Genomic DNA, 17,700 nt, shown 5'->3' with positions numbered 1-17,700 from the left:
CACCGTAACCTGGAATACATTCGGGCAGCTAGGAGACTGAATCCTCGCCAGGCTCGGTGGACTATGTTTCTAGCCCGGTTCGTGTTTAAGATCACTTACATCCCTGGGTCCCAGAATGGGAAGGCAGATGCCCTGTCTCGGCGGTATGACACGGAGGAGAGGTGCGTGGAGCCCACTCCCATACTACCTAAGTCTTGTCTGGTTGCACCGGTGGTATGGGAGGTCGATGCGGAGATCGAGCGGGCATTACGCACCGACCCTAGACCTCCACAGTGTCCGGTGGGTCGGACGTACGTCCCGCTCGAGGTCCGGGATCGGCTTATTTATTGGGCTCACACGTCACCCTCCTCTGGGCATCCAGGTATTGGCCGGACGGTGCACTGCCTTAGTACGAAGTACTGGTGGCCAACGTTAGCCAGGGATGTGAGGATTTATGTCTCCTCCTGCTCAGTGTGTGCCCAGTGTAAGGCGCCCAGACACTTGCCCAGGGGTAAGTTACAACCCCTGCCCGTTCCACAACGACCCTGGTCTCACCTCTCGGTGGATTTTGTTACCGACCTTCCCTCCTCACAGGGGAATACCACCATCCTGGTCGTTGTGGATCGGTTCTCGAAGGCCTGTCGTCTCCTTCCCATGCCGGGTCTTCCTACTGCCCTACAGACCGCTGAGGCTCTATTTACTCACGTCTTCCTGCATTACGGGGTACCCGAGGATATAGTGTCTGATCGAGGCCCCCAGTTTACCTCCAGAGTCTGGAGAGCGTTTATGGAACGGTTGGGGGTTTCGGTGAGCCTTACCTCGGGTTACCACTCGGAGAGTAATGGGCAGGTCGAACGTGTCAACCAGGATGTGGGTAGGTTTCTGAGGTCATATTGCCAGGGCCGGCCGGAGGAGTGGGCGAGATATGTGCCCTGGGCCGAGATGGCACAGAACTCTCTCCGCCACTCCTCCACTAAACTAACCCCTTTCCAGTGTGTGTTAGGGTACCAGCCGGTTCTGGCACCTTGGCATGAGAGCCAGATCGAGGCCCCTGCGGTGGATGAGTGGGTGCGGCGCTCGGAGGAGACGTGGAACGATGCACACGTCCATCTGCAGCGAGCCATCCGTCGACAGAAGACGAGCGCCGACCTCCACCGCAGTGAGGGGCCAGTGTACGCACCTGGAGATCGAGTCTGGCTCTCAACCAGAAACCTGCCCCTCCGCCTGCCCTGCCGGAAGCTGGGTCGGCGGTTTGTGGGGCCTTTTAAAGTCCTGAGGAGATTGAACGAGGTGTGTTACAGGTTACAACTGCCCATTGATTACAAGAATATTAACCCCTCGTTCCATGTCTCTCCTCAGGCCGGTGGTAGCTGGTCCACTCCAGGACTTTGAGATAGAAGAGACTCCTCCGCCCCTGTTGGACATCGAGGGGGCTCCGGCGTACACTGTTCGGGCCATCCTAGATTCGAGACGCCGGATGGGGGGTCTCCAATATCTCGTGGAGTGGGAGGGGTACGGCCCGGAGGAGCGGTGCTGGGTGCCGAGGAGGGACATCCTAGACCCGTCTCTTCTGACCGAGTTCCATCGTGGTCATCCTACGCGCCCTGCTCCGCGTCCTCCTGGTCGTCCCCGAGGCCGGGGGCGGCGCACGGCTGGAGCCGCGCGTCAAGGGGGGGGTACTGTCACGGTTTCGGCCGAGGCGGCTCCTTCTCCTTGTTCGGGCAGGCTTCGGCGGTCGTCGTCTCCGGAGTACTAGCTGCCACCGTTCGATGTTTCATGTTTGATTGGTTTTGTCTGTTTGTTACACCTGTTCATTGTTAAGTGTTCATTAGGCACCCTATTTAGTTCTCTTGTGTTTGGTCAGGTGTTGTGTGTAATTGTTCGATGTCACGTGTAGATGTTGGTCCGCTGTTCTGTGCTCTCTGTACTTTCGTATTGTTTGAGAGAGTCCTGCACGTTGTGCACATTTACTTTGGACAGTCCAGTGTACGCTTGTTTCGCCTGTGGCCTGTTGCCGTGTTGGCTTGTACTGTCGGACTTCACTAAAGACATCTGTTTTTTGAATCTCTGTGTCCTGCGTGTGATTCCACGTTCCCTCTACACTCAACCCTGACACATATCTGAAGCCCGTTTGACCAAGAGATTTTAAACTTTTTATCTAGGTCTATTTCTTCATGCTGAACGAATTTGCCTCAAGGACTCAAGGTCCGTCAGGATAGATTTTACTCCATCTTGGAAATTTAGGAAAACCTTTGAAAAACGTCTTCTCATGAACCATAAGTCCAAATAACACCAAGGTTAAGAGATGGCTGAGTTATTGAGGCTTATCAACTTGAAACTTTTTAGGGTAATCAAAGACATTATCATGATGAACCATGTTACGTTTGGCAATGATATCTTAAAAATAAGGAAACTATTAACAATTCACTTTTTTACTATGTAACGCTAATGGTTAAAATAATCAAAAAAAATCTTATTCTCATGGACTAAATTACAACAGTAGGTGTTACATTTCATTTTAACTAGCTAAATCCTGTGTAAGACCTAGTAATTACATTGTAATTGCAAACATTACATGTTTTCGGTGGTGTACTAGTGTGTTTATCCTTACACTGTAATAAGGACCCCTTAACATGAAGCGTTACCCTAAAAATACTTAATAAATCTTCTTCTCATGAACCACAGGACCAAATGACACCATTGGGAATGTAGGCCCATGGTACATGTCTTAACTTAGTTTGAGAAAAAAAATATCAGATTTTACATGTCCATTTAAACCACTGTTAATCCACTCCAGAGTTGCCTATCAACCTGAATATTGTTGTCGCTATCATGGACGTCCCTTCGATGAACCATACTGAATTTGGTATTGATTTCATTTTTCACCTAAAATGACATACCCAAATCTAACTGCCTGTAGCTCAGGACCTGAAGCAAGGATATGCATAATGTAGGAGAATATAACACATTCAATCTGGTAAAATATAATGTTTTTTCAACATCTTTCCACAATATAATATTGCAGTTTAGGCACAATTTAGATTTTGGCCAATAGATGGCAGCAGTGTGTGTGCAAAGTTTCAGATTGATCCAGTGAAGCATCGCAATACTGGACTATTTTGTATCAAGTCTGCCCAAATGTGCGGAATTGGTCAATTGATACATTTTCAAGTACATAACTATAGAGAACATACAAAAATGATATGGTAATACAAAATGTAAGTTTACACACTCCCAGGAATGTCATACATGATGGATCATTAGCTTATACACTAACTTTCACACATCTAAATGGCCGGGCGGGGTGGGTGTGCAGCCAGAGACAGCAGGGGTTCAAACTGTACAATCCAGTTCCTACATTTGAATATAAAAAATTATTTTATCAAACAAAACTATGCTACATTTTATCTCTGGGACCCTTAGGATGACAAATCAAATAATGTAAGTACATTATTTACCTTCAGAGGGGAATGTATCAAACCAGTTGTTTGTTTTTTATTGTTGTGCACGCTCCTCAAACAATAGCATGGTAGTTTTCCACTGTAATAGCTACTGTAAAGTGGACAGTTCAGTTAGATTAACAAGAATTTAAGCTTTCTGCCCATATAAGACATGTCTATGTCCTGGAACGTTTGCTGTTACTTAAAACAGTCATGCTAATCACATTAGCGCACGTTAGCTCAACCGTCCCGTATACGGGACACCGATCCCGTAGAGGTTAACAACTCATTCTTTGCATATGTAACGCTAATGCTCAAAATCATCTGCAATCATGTTCTCCTCATGAACCATACTTCAAAAATTGTTGCTGCATTCAAATATGGCCGCACTGTAATCTTCTTCTCTTGAATCATAAATCAGATTGACTATATAGACTCAATTAATTAGCCTCTGATGAATTTGAGAATGATTGGTTGCTGCATTCAAAGTCGGCCACGCTACCAACCTACAGCTCCAGACTAAACTTCACTTGCGGCATCCTTGTGGTATTGAGGGATAAACATGGTAATGCTTTCACTGATTACACATAAAGGAAGATAGATTGCTTGCAAGCACATGATAGAGTGTTTGCTTTGTTATCCAACTGATCTTGTGTACTTTTTGTCATCCTGTGAACCACATGCATTGCTGCTCGCAGCTATATTTTATGAAGTGTTTTCATTTCTGTGATGAAAGGCAGAGTGGTATTTCTCCCTGGATGGGCTGCTCTCAGACCAGTCTTTGTCTGTGTGTGTCTATCGTATGTGGGCTCACCTGAGCACTGACACCAACCTGTTGTTTTCCTGATTGCAGTGGGCTGAGAATCAGGACTGGGTCACAGAGGACTGAGATCTGACAGCACAGAGACCAAAACACTATCGACAGGCTCCGCCAAAGGAGCAGTCAGCCACTCAACAACAACAACCACAACAAAAACAACAACAGACACAGCTCATACATCTCTGTCTTTCAAAGACACCCTGCTTCTCTACCTTGTGAGTTGATTACTTTTGAGGTATTCCACTTAGCAGGCACCTCTCACCAGTGTCTGAATATTCCTGCCTTTGGCCTCCTCCAAACGAGACCACAGCAGTTGGTCCTGCTAGGGAGGGTGTTATGTGGTTTACAGAAGGCTGTGACAAATTTGTGGCGTATAAGAAAAATATGTCAATGTGTGTCCTTGAGCGAGAGCTAGAATGAAAGCAAAGGGGAACAAAGACACCCAGCTGTGAGAAGAAAGACACAAGCTCCAACATCTCTCCCACAGAGTTGTGGAGGATAAACATGTGAGAACATCCAAGCCCAGTTATTAAACCTACAGCAGAATTTAAAGTATTAAAACAGGAATAGAGCTGGAATAAATATGCATTAATGAATTCATTTTAATTACATTTGTGATATTATGTTTGCCAGATGAATGGAGTACCACAAACTGTTGACCATAATATAGGCAACAAACCTAGTCTTTTGCAAAGACTGAATACATTTTGTGGAATGGATGGATGGATGGATATACATGTCATGACCAAAAGTATGTGGACACCTGCACGTCGAACATCTCATTCCAAAATCATGGGCATTAATATGGAGTTGGTCCCCCCTTTGCTGCTATAACAGCCTCCACTCTTCAGGGAAGGCTTTCCACTAGATGTTGGAACATTGCTGCAGGGACTTGCTTCCATTCAGCCACAAGAGCATTAGTGAGGTCTGGCACTGATGTTGGGCGGTTAGGCCTGGCTCGCAGTCGGCTTTCCAATTCATCCCAAAAGGTGTTTGATGGGGTTGAGGTCAGGGCTCTGTGTAGGCCAGTCAAGTTGTTCTACACCGATATCAACAATATTTCTGTATGGACCTCGATTTGTGCACGGGGGCATTGTCATGCTGAAACAGGAAAGGGCCTTTCACAAACTGTTGCCACAAAGTTGGCAGCACAGAATCGTCTAGAATGTCATTGTATGCTGTTAAGACTTCCCTTCACTAGAACTAAGAGGCCTAGCCCGAACCATGAAAAACAGCCCCAGACCATTATTCTTCCTCCACCAAACTTTACAGTTGACACTATGCATTGGGGCAGGTAGCGTTCTCCTGGCATCCGCCAAACCCAGATTCATCCATCGGACTACCAGATGGTAAAGTGTGATTCATCACTCCAGAGAACGCGTTTCCAATGCTCCAGAGTCCAATGGCGGCAAGCTTTTCACAACTCCAGCCGACACTTGGCATTGCGCATGGTGATCTTAGGCTTGTGTACGGCTGCTCAGCTATGGAAACCCATTTCATGAAGCTCCCGACGAACAGTTCTTGTGCTGACGTTGCTTCCAGAGGCAGTTTGGAACTCGGTAGTGAGTGTTGCAACCAAAGACAGACAATTTTTACGCGCTACGCGCTTCAGCACTCGGCGGTCCCATTCTGTGTGGCTTGTGTGGCCTACCACTTCGCGGCTGAGCCATTGTTGCTCCTAGACATTTCCACTTCACAATAACAGCACTTACCGTTGACCGGGGCAGCTCTAGCAGGGCAGAAATTTGACGAACTGACTTGTTGGAAAGGTGGCATCCTATGACGGTGCCACGTTGAAAGTCATTGAGCTCTTCAGTTAGGCCATTCTACTACCAATGTTTGTCTATGGAGATTGCATGGCTGTGTGCTCAATTTTATACACCTGCCAGCAACAGGTGTGGCTGAAATAGCCGAATCCACTAATTTGAAGGGGTGTCCACATACTTTTGTATACGGTATATCATGGTCACATTTTGTTTCTCATAAATTATAATTCTGTAATGCCTTCTGTTCTGCTTTGAAAATTCACTCTCTGTGTAACTGATAGAGAAACACTCTCACTCTCTTTCTGTTATTCTCTCTCTCTCTCGACCTCCCTCCCTCTCTCTCTTCCCCTCTCCTTTCCTAAGGCACCTGGCGGCTGAGCTGCAACTTTGCATTCATCTTAATAATGACTGTGTCATTGCCTGTGCATGCTGGGTGAGCTTCACTCTACACCTTTAGCAGACCTCCTACCCAGGTCTGCCAAAACACTGCTCTGCACCCCCTTCACCCACTCACTCCTTCATAACCCCACTCCCACTGGCTTCTCCTACACTAGCCAGCCAAACTATCTAGTCCCCTCAACTTCATCATCTCCAGGCACAGGACTGTTTACATTTACATTTTAGTAATTTAGTAACTTATCCAGAGTGACTTACAGTAGTGAGTGCATACATTTTTGTACTGTTTAGGCAGACTTTATCAAGGTTGGACAAAAGCATCCACTCCCATCACCTTCTCTGATTCATAACAGATCACAAACAGACCACAATCAAAACAATCTCTTTCAGTTTTCTTTGTGGACTCATAGCACTCAACACTCAAGACCTCCTGTCTAAGCAACATTGAAATGTTACAGACTGACATAGGCTTTATATCAACACTTCTGCTGGTCTCCATGCCCTGCTGTTAATGCTCCAATAGCTGTGTCTGATCATTTGCTGGCTATTATCTCTTTATCACCAGATTTATCCTGCTGTGATGCACCTACTGAGCCATGGAGAGGTGTCTATGCTCCTCTATTTGGGTCATCACTTTCAAAACAACAATCTCCCAATATCAGGAAATAACAATGTGTGAATACGTCCTTGTCCCTGACAAATTATGCTTTTGTCAGCCTTCAAATCTTGGTACTGGTGTATAATCAGTAGCAATATCTATAGCTGAAATACTTTTGTAAAAGGGTGTCATCATTAAACTCAGTAACTGATCATTTGGAATAAGTCAAAATGCTGGGCTTTGGGTTGGGTAAATCTTATCAACTATAATTAGATCATCAAGATAGTCATTTTCATATCACTGAGTAATATCATGTAATCTTGTTATCTTATTATGAATGTTTGTTTTTTTAATGAATAAAAATCTTCAGTTGCTCTCATGTCTATATTTTCCTTGAAGCTGTGATAAGCTCAGACATTTTATATACAGTTGAAACACTCACTGTCATTTTCCTAAATTGGCGCCCAACTTGGGGCCAGTGCAGTCTCCTATACATCAACAACTCAGGGTAGTTATGCTGTCACTCTTGGGAGTTTTTTCCCCCTATAATTTGCACAGTCCCCCAATACATGGACATTTGACAGTGGGCTTCAAGGGGTCATCGTGATAAATAATAATTACTCACCGATGCTAAGTGATACTCTGAATGTGTGCTGCCATGTAGAACAACAACAGCTAATTAATTAACCTCACCGGGGAGAAACAAGAAGTGTCACTTTCAACATCAGTTAACAAGGCAAAGTCCCCAAACAATTAGCTGTACAAGACAGACAACAACACCTATTCTGGAAGGTACAGCAATATATGTGATATGGTCTTTATAGGTTAAGATGTTGCTTATTATTATAGTTCTGCATTCAGCACACTCCGCCAACCCTGATGTTCTAGCAGTGTCTGAATCCTGGCTTAGGAAGGCCACCAAAAATTCTGAAATTTCCATCCCCAACTATAACATTTTCCGTCTAGATAGATCTGCCAAAGGGGGTGGAGTTGCAATCTACTGTAGAGATAGCCTGCAGAGCTCTATCATACTATCCAGGTCTGTGCCCAAACAGTTTGAGCTTCTACTTCTAAAAATCCACCTTTTCAGAAATAAGTCTCTCACTGTTGCCGCTTGCTACAGCCCCCCCTCAGCCCCCAGCTGTGCCCTGGACACCATATGTGAATTGATTGCCCCCCATTTATCCTCAGAGTTCGTACTGCTTGGTGACCTAAATTGGGATATGCTTAACACCCCGGCCATCCTACAATCCAAACTAGATGCCCTCAATCTCACACAAACTATCAACGAACCTACCATGTACAACCCTCTAAATACACCTCCGCTGTCTTCAACCAGGATCTCAGCGATCACTGCCTTATTGCCTGCGTCCGTAACGGGTCCGCGGTCAAACGACCACCCCTCATCACTGTCAAACGCTCCCTAAAACACTTTAGCGAGCAGGCCTTCCTAATTGACCTGGATGGATATAGATCTCATTGCGTCAGTAGAGGATGCCTGGTTGTTCTTTAAAAGTAATTTCCTCTCAATCTTAAATAAACATGCCCCATTCAAAAAATACAGAACTAAGAACAGATATAGCCCCTGGTTCTCCTCAGACTTGACTGCCCTTGACCAGCACAAAAACATCCTGTGGCGTACTGCATTAGCATCAAATAGCCCCTGCAATATGCAACTTTTCAGGGAAGTTAGGAACCAATATACACAAGCAGTCAGGAAAGCAAAGGCTAACTTTTTCAAACAGAAATGTGCATCCTGTAGCACTAACTCCAAAAAGTTTTGGGACACTGTAAAGTCCATGGAGAATAAGAGCACTTCCTCCCAGCTGCCCACTGCACTGAGGCTAGGAAACACTATCACCACCGATAAATCTACAATAATCGAGAATTTCAACAAGCATTTTGCTACGGCTGGCCATGCTTTCCACCTGGCTACCACTACCCCGGCCACCAACTCTGCACCCTCCGCTGCAACTTGCCCATGCCCCCCCCCCGCTTCTCCTTCACACAAATTCAGACAGCTGATGTTCTGAAAGAGCTGCAAAATCTGGACCCCTACAAATCAGCTGGGCTAGGCAATCTGGACCCTTTCTTTCTAAAACTAGCCGCCGAAATTGTCGCAACCCCTATTACTAGCCTGTTCAACCTCTCTTTCGTAACGTCTGAGATCCCCAGAGATTGGAAAGCTGCCGCGGTCATCCCCCTCTTCAAAGGGGGTGACACTCTAGATCCAAACTGTTACAGACCTATATCCATCCTGCCCTGCCTTTCGAAAGTATTTGAAAGCCAAGTTAACAAACAGATCACCGACCATTTCGAATCCCACCGTACCTTCTCCGCTATGCAATCCGGTTTCCGAGCTGGTCATGGGTGCACTTCAGCCACGCTCAAGGTCCTAAATGATATTATAACCGCGATCGATAATAGACAGTACTGTGCACCCGTCTTCATCGACCTGGCCAAGGCTTTCGACTCTGTCAACCACCGCATTCTTATTGGCAGACTAAATAGCCTTGGTTTCAAATCAAATCAAATCAAATCTAATCAAATTTTATTGGTCACATGCGCCGAATACAACAGGTGCAGACATTACAGTGAAATGCTTACTTACAGCCCTTAACCAACAGTGCATTTATTTTTAACAAAAAAAGTAAAAATAAAACAACAACAAAAAAAGTGTTGAGAAAAAAAGAGCAGAAGTAAAACAAAATAACTGTAGGGAGGCTATATATACAGGGGGGTACCGGTGCAGAGTCAATGTGCGGGGGCACCGGCTAGTTGAGATAGTTGAAGTAATATGTACATGTGGGTAGAGTTAAAGTGACTATGCATAAATAATTAACAGAGTAGCAGCAGCGTAAAAAGGATGGGGTGGGGGGGCAGTGCAAATAGTCCGGGTAGCCATGATTAGCTGTTCAGGAGTCTTATGGCTTGGGGGTAGAAGCTGTTGAGAAGTCTTTTGGACCTAGACTTGGCACTCCGGTACCGCTTGCCGTGCGGTAGCAGGGAGAACAGTCTATGACTAGGGTGGCTGGAGTCTTTGACAATTTTGAGGGCCTTCCTCTGACACCGCCTGGTATAGAGGTCCTAGATGGCAGGAAGCTTGGCCCCAGTGATGTACTGGGCCGTACGCACTACCCTCTGTAGTGCCTTGCGGTCAGAGGCCAAGCAGTTGCCATACCAGGCGGTGATGCAACCAGTCAGGATGCTCTCGATGGTGCAGCTGTATAATTTTTTGAGGATCTGAGGACCCATGCCAAATCTTTTCAGTCTCCTGAGGGGGAATAGGCTTTGTCGTGCCCTCTTCACGACTGTCTTGGTGTGTTTGGACCATGATAGTTCGTTGGTGATGTGGACACCAAGGAACTTGAAGCTCTCAACCTGTTCCACTACAGCCCCGTTGATGAGAATGGGGGCGTGCTCAGTCCTCTTTTTTTTCCTGTAGTCCACAATCATCTCCTTTGTCTTGGTCACGTTGAGGGAGAGGTTGTTGTCCTGTTACCACACGGCCAGGTCTCTGACCTCCTCCCTATAGGCTGTCTCATCGTTGTCGGTGATCAGGCCTACCACTGTTGTGTCGTCGGCAAACTTAATGATGGTGTTGGAGTCGTGCCTGGCCATGCAGTCATGGGTGAACAGAGAGTACAGGAGGGGACTGAGCACGCACCCCTGAGGGGCCCCCGTGTTGAGGATCAGTGTGGCAGATGTGTTGTTACCTACCCTTACCACCTGGGGGCGGCCCGTCAAGAAGTTCAGGATCCAATTGCAGAGGGAGGTGTTTAGTCCCAGGATCCTTAGCTTAGTGATGAGCTTAGAGGGCACTATGGTGTTGAATGCTGAGCTGTAGTCAATGAATAGCATTCTCACGTAGGTGTTCCTCTTGTCCAGGTGGGAAAGGTCAGTGTGGAGTGCAATAGAGATTGCATCATCTGTGGATCTGTTGGGGCGGTATGCAAATTGGAGTGGGTCTAGGGTTTCTGGGATAATGTTGTTGATGTGAGCCATGACCAGCCTTTCAAAGCACTTCATGGCTACAGACGTCAGTGCTACGGGTCGGTAGTCATTTAGGCAGGTTATCTTAGAGTCCTTGGGCACGGGGACTATGGTGGTCTGCTTGAAACATGTTGGTATTACAGACTCAGTCAGGGACATGTTGAAAATGTCAGTGAAGACACTTGCCAGTTGGTCAGCACATGCTCGGAGTACACGTCCTGGTAATCCGTCTGGCCCTGCGGCCTTGTGAATGTTGACCTGCTTAAAAGTCTTACTCACATCGGCTACGGAGAGCGTGATCACATAGTCATCCGGAACAGCTGGTGCTCTCATGCATGCTTCAGTGTTGCTTGCCTCGAAGCGAGCATAGAAGTGGTTTAGCTCGTCTGGTAGGCTTGTGTCACTGGGCAGCTCGCGGCTGTGCTTCCCTTTGTAGTCTGTAATAGTTTTCAATCCCTGCCACATCCGACGAGCGTCAGAGCCAGTGTAGTACGATTCAATCTTAGTCCTGTATTGACTCTTTGCCTGTTTGATGGTTCGTCGGAGGGCATAGCGGGATTTCTTATAAGCGTCCGGGTTAGAGTCCCGTTCCTTGAAAGCGGCAGCTCTACCCTTTAGCTCAGTGCGGATGTTTCCTGTAATCCATGGCTTCTGGTTGGGGTATGTACGTACGGTCACTGTGGGGACGACATCATCGATGCACTTATTGATGAAGCCAGTGACTGATGTGGTGTACTCCTCAATGCTGTCTGAAGAATCCCGGAACATGTTCCAGTCTGTGCTAGCAAAACAGTCCTGTAGCTTAGCATCTGCGTCATCTGACCACTTTTTTATTAACCGAGTCACTGGTGCTTCCTGCTTTAGTTTTTGCTTATAAGCAGGAATCAGGAGGATAGAGTTATGGTCAGATTTGCCAAATGGAGGGCGAGGGAGAGCTTTGTATGCGTCTCTGTGTGTGGAGTAAAGGTGGTCTAGAGTTTTTTTTCCTCTGGTTGCACATTTAACATGCTGGTAGAAATTAGGTAGAACGGATTTAAGTTTCCCTGCATTAAAGTCCCCGGCCACTAGGAGCGCTGCATCTGGATGAGCGTTTTCCTGTTGATTTATGGCCTTGTACAACTCATTCAGTGCAATCTTAATGCCAGCATTGGTTTGTGGTGGTAAATAGAGAGCTATGAAAAATATAGATGAAAACTCTCTTGGTAAATAGTGTGGTCTACAGCTTATCATAAGATACTCTACCTCAGGCGAGCAAAACCTCGAGACTTCCTTAGTATTTGATTTTGTGCACCAGCTGTTGTTTACAAATATACACAGACCGCCACCCCTTGTCTTACCGGAGTCAGCCGTTCTATCCTGCCGATGTAGCGTATAGCCCGCTAGCTGTATGTTATCATTGTCGTCGTTCAGCCACGACTCGGTGAAACATAGGATATTACAGTTTTTAATGTCCCGTTGGTAGTATAACCGTAATCTTAGGTCATCCAATTTGTTGTCCAATGATTGAAGATTGGCTAATAGGATTGATGGAAGAGGCAGTTTACTCGCTTGCCGTCGGATCCTTACAAGGCACCCCGATCTACGTCCACGATATCTCCGTCTCTTCCTCACGCGAATGACGGGGATTTGGGCCTTGTCGGGTGTCTGTATGATATCCTTCGCGGCCGCCTCGTTGAAGAAAAAATCTTTGTCCAATACGAGGTGAGTAATCGCTGTCCTGATATCCAGAAGCTCTTTTTGGTTATAAGAGACGATGGCAGAAACATTATGTACAAAATAAATTACAAATAACGCGGAAAAACACACATAATAGTACAAATGGTTAGAGGGCTGTAAAACGGCAGCCATCTTCTCCGGCGCTGTTTGACAACTCTCAAATGACTGCCTCGCCTGGTTCACCAACTACTTCTCAGATAGAGTTCAATGTGTCAAATTGGAGGGCCTGTTGTCTGGACCTATGGCAGTCTCTATGGGGGTGCCACAGGGTTCAATTCTTGGGCCGACTCTTTTCTCCGTGTATATCAATGATGTCGCTCTTGCTGCTGGTGACTCTCAGATCCACCTCTACGCAGACGACACCATTTTGTATACATCTGGCCCTTCATTGGACACTGTGTTAACAAACCTCCAAACGAGCTTCAATGCCATACAACACTCCTTCAGTAGCCTCCAACTGCTCTTAAACACTAGTAAAACTAAATGCATGCTCTTCAATCGAACGCTGCTGGCACCCGCCCACCCGACTAGAATCACTACTCTCGACGGGTCTGACCTAGAGTATGTGGACAACTACAAATACCTAGGTGTCTGGTTAGACTGTAAACTCTCCTTCCAGACTCACATTAAGAATCTCCAATCCAAAGTTAAATCTAGAATCGGCTTCCTATTTCGCAACAAAGCCTCCTTCACTCATGCTGCCAAACATGCCCTCGTAAAACTGACTATCCTACCGATCCTTGACTTCGGCGATGTCATTTACAAAATAGCCTCCAACACTCTATTCAGCAAATTGGATGTAGTCTATCACAGTGCCATCCGTTTTGTCTCCAAAGCCCCATACACTACCCACCACTGTGACCTGTACGCTCTTGTTGGCTGGTCCTCACTACATGTTCGTCGTCAAACCTACTGGCTCCAGGCCATCTATAAATCACTGCTAGGCAAATCCCCGCCTTATCTTAGCTCATTGGTCACCATAGCAGCACCCACCCGTAGTCTGCGCTCCAACAGGTATATCTCACTGGTCATCCCCAAAACCAACACCTCCTTTGGCCGACATTCCTTCCAGTTCTCTGCTGCCAATGACTGGAACGAATTGCAAAAATCTCTGAAGCTGGAGACTCTTATCTCCCTCACTAACTTTAAGCATCAGTTGTCAGAGCAGCTTACCGATCACTGCACCTGTACACAGCCCATCTGAAATTAGCCCACCCAACTACCTCATCCCTATATTGTTATTTATTTTGCTCTTTTGCACCCCAGTATCTCTATTTGCACATAATCTCTTGCACATCTAGCATTCCAGTGTTAATACTAATTGTAATTATTTTGCACTATAGCCTATTTATTGCCTTACCTCCATAACTTGCTACATTTGCACACACTGTATATATATTTTCAGTTGTATTTTTTGACTTTATGTTTTTTTACCCCATATGTAACTATGTGTTGTTGTTTTTATCGCACTGCTTTGCTTTATCTTGGCCAGGTTGCAGTTGTAAATGAGAACTTGTTCTCAACTGGCTTACCTGGTTAAATAAAGGTGAAATAAAAATAAAAATAAATAAAATATCCATATCTATTTTAAACCATATAAATGAGTTATGCCCCAGCTAACATATTGCTGTTACAATCTGCCAATAACAAATGTATATGTGAGGGTGAACAGGGAGAGAGGGGACTCCTATACTGTAGCTATGTTCCTACATATTCTGTATGCAATGTTCCGAGGTGGGAAGTGGATCAGAACAAGGAAATGTGTCGGAGCCTGTCACACTGATGTCACAGGCATTGCTGTTATGGTAACGCGTTGCAGGACATTAAACAGCGAGGCAGGAAGTGGAGACGGCATTGTTGTCACTCATTGTATCAGAAAGACGTAAAAAGGTGTTGATGTGCCATCTCACTTCCCAACGTCAAATTATGAGGTCCCAGAGATTGAGTCAGTGACAATAGACATACTGGACTCAGAGACTGATCGCTTTCCTCCCTTTGGGTTTTAATCCAGAGGCGTAGGTAGAAATTTTCATTTTCCAGCATAAATACAGCAAAAATACCCAGACATCAGTGTTGTAGTCATGGTGCATGGTGAAGTGGGTATACTCTAATAAGGCAAAACATTTCTCAAATGGCCTGCCTGGCAAAAGAAAGGCACCCTGTGTGAAAAATTATATGAGAAACAGATGTAGGCATCTCTGAATTACCTAAAATCATGGCAATGCGAAATACATCCACCATGATATCCAGAATTAAATAATACATCAAATCAAATCAAATGTTATTGGTCACATACACATGTTTAGCAGATGTTATTGCGGGTGTAGCGAAATGCTTGTCTTTCTAGCTCCAACAGTGCAGTAATATCTAACAATTCACAACAATACACACAATACACACAAATCTAAAAGTAAAAGAATGGAATTAAGAAATATATAAATATTAGGATGAGCAATGTCGGAGTGGCATAGACTAAAATACAGTAGACTAGAATACAGTATATACATATGAGATGAGTAAAGCAAAAATATGTAAACATTATTAAGTGTTCCATTGGGCAGCAGCCTCTAAGGTGCAGGGTTACGTAACCGGGTGGAAGCCGCCTAGTGATGGCTATTTAACAGCAGTCTGATGGCCTTGAGATAGAAGCTGTTTTTCAGTCTCTCGGTCCCAGCTTTGATGCACCTGTACAGACCTCGCCTACAAAAAAAGGCCTAGGCTGCATTCAATTCCATACACCATGGTTTCCACATATTTTTACCCTAACATTACTATTCTTGTATAGCTTTTCTAGGCTGTATTCTTTCTGTAGGCCTAGGCTATTCGTCTGTAGGGGAAATGGTGATCGCTACCGGATCGAGTCAGGGCCCTGGCTGAAACCTCATAGCCTGTCCATAAAGCTGTTCTATTGAGAAGCAAAATAAAGAGGCTAAACCGTAGAACTCATGAGACATGGGAAGAAATGCACAATTCTCCTTGTGAATGCGAATATCAGGAGTCAGCGAACAGAGCTGAGTGCAGAGCTGTCCGGTGCTGAAATCTTTGATCAGACTTTCTCACGCTCAGCCAGCACTGGCCAAGCCACATTACCTTCCCGTGGTGCTGAATAATATAGACCTATGCTATGGTTTCACACTTGCACTTTTCAAATCCATATTGACAAATATTTCACTTGATTTGTTTGTGTAGGCTACTTTGTGCATGATTTCTTTATTGTACTACATCATTGATAAATTGTATACCTCTACTACATTACTTTCATACGCATCAGTGGGGATTAAGAAGTAAGTATACGGAATGCCCACTGAAAGAACGTGGGTATACGGCGTATACCTGCGTATAACCTCCACTACAACACTGCCTGACATATTTAAGTGAAAATCTGTGGCCCCGTGTAGCTCAGTTGGTAGAGCATGGCGTTTGTCTGTGTTGTGTGACCTCTCATGTGTGTTACTGGATTACACAAACATGGGTGTACCGTGAAGTAGTCTGGAGTTGGTTTATAATGGGTTTATATTTGAATGCCACATACTGGCACTCTTCATATAATAGGGAAACTCAGTGAGTTGCATTGGATTACAGGCCCCCTGTAGCTCAGTTGGTAGAGCATGGCGCTTGCAACGCCAGGGTTGTGGGTTCGATTCCCACAGGGGGCCAGTATGAAAAATGTATGCACTCACTAACTGTAAGTCGCTCTGGATAAGAGCGTCTGCTAAATGACTAAAATGTAAAAGTTCTGCAATCACATTGCATCATTTAACACATGACAAATGTGACCAAGACAAACAAGCCCGTTATTATTGCCAAGTAGGCAACGCAAATGCACAACTACACAACTGCTTACAACAACACCGCTGACAAAACAGGCCAACTGTCCGGGTCCGACAGTAAACAAACAATAAAATACACTAAATGTTTGTCACCTGCATATTCAGAGAGAGAGAGAGATTATACAGCAGCAGACAAGTGCAGTCATAAAATGGGAAAAATTATACCGTTACAAAATATAGATAATGGATGAAGTGTTCAGTCCGACAGTCCAACCTCACTAAATAATCAACATATTATCAGATCAGATTGACCACTCCCACTCAAAGGAGTGATCTACAGTACAGGCACAATAGGTGGATTTAGGATCATGGTCAGCACATCGGCCGGACACCAGCTCAGGACTGGATTGGAATCTGAGAAAACAGATTATTACACTATTGCACAAAGAAGCAAGGAATAAAATAAAGCCCTGAAACTGTTTTCATGTTTTTGCTCGTGCTGGTGCTGCAGAAGGCTATATCGGTCCGCTAATACAGGACTATTAAAGGCCCAGTGCACTACTTTTGCGAGAAAAAATTAATATATACAGTGGGGAGAACAAGTATTTGATACACTGCCGATTTTGCAGGTTTTCCTACTTACAAAGCATGTAAAGGCCTGTAATTTTTATCATAGGTACACTTCAACTGTGAGAGACAGAATCTAAAACAAAAATCCAGAAAATCACATTGTATGATTTTTAAGTAATTCATTTGCATTTTATTGCATGACATAAGTATTTGATCACCTACCAACCAGTAAGAATTCCGGCTCTCACAGACCTGTTAGTTTTTCTTTAAGAAGCCCTCCTGTTCTCCACTCATTACCTGTATTAACTGCACCTGTTTGAACTCGTTACCTGTATAAAAGACACCTGTCCACACACTCAATCAAACAGACTCCAACCTCTCCACAATGGCCAAGACCAGAGAGCTGTGTAAGGACATCAGGGATAAAATTGTAGACCTGCACAAGGCTGGGATGGGCTAAAGGACAATAGGCAAGCAGCTTGGTGAGAAGGCAACAACTGTTGGCGCAATTATTAGAAAATGGAAGAAGTTCAAGATGACGGTCAATCACCCTCGGTCTGGGGCTCCATGCAATATCTCACCCCGTGGGGCATCAATGATCATGAGGAAGGTGAGGGATCAGCCCAGAACTACACGGCAGGACCTGGTCAAT

The sequence above is a fragment of the Coregonus lavaretus genome, assembly GCF_964263955.1.
Source record: "Coregonus lavaretus genome assembly, chromosome: 12".
In the NCBI taxonomy this organism is placed as follows: domain Eukaryota; kingdom Metazoa; phylum Chordata; class Actinopteri; order Salmoniformes; family Salmonidae; genus Coregonus; species Coregonus lavaretus.
This window is presented reverse-complemented; position numbering follows the sequence as displayed.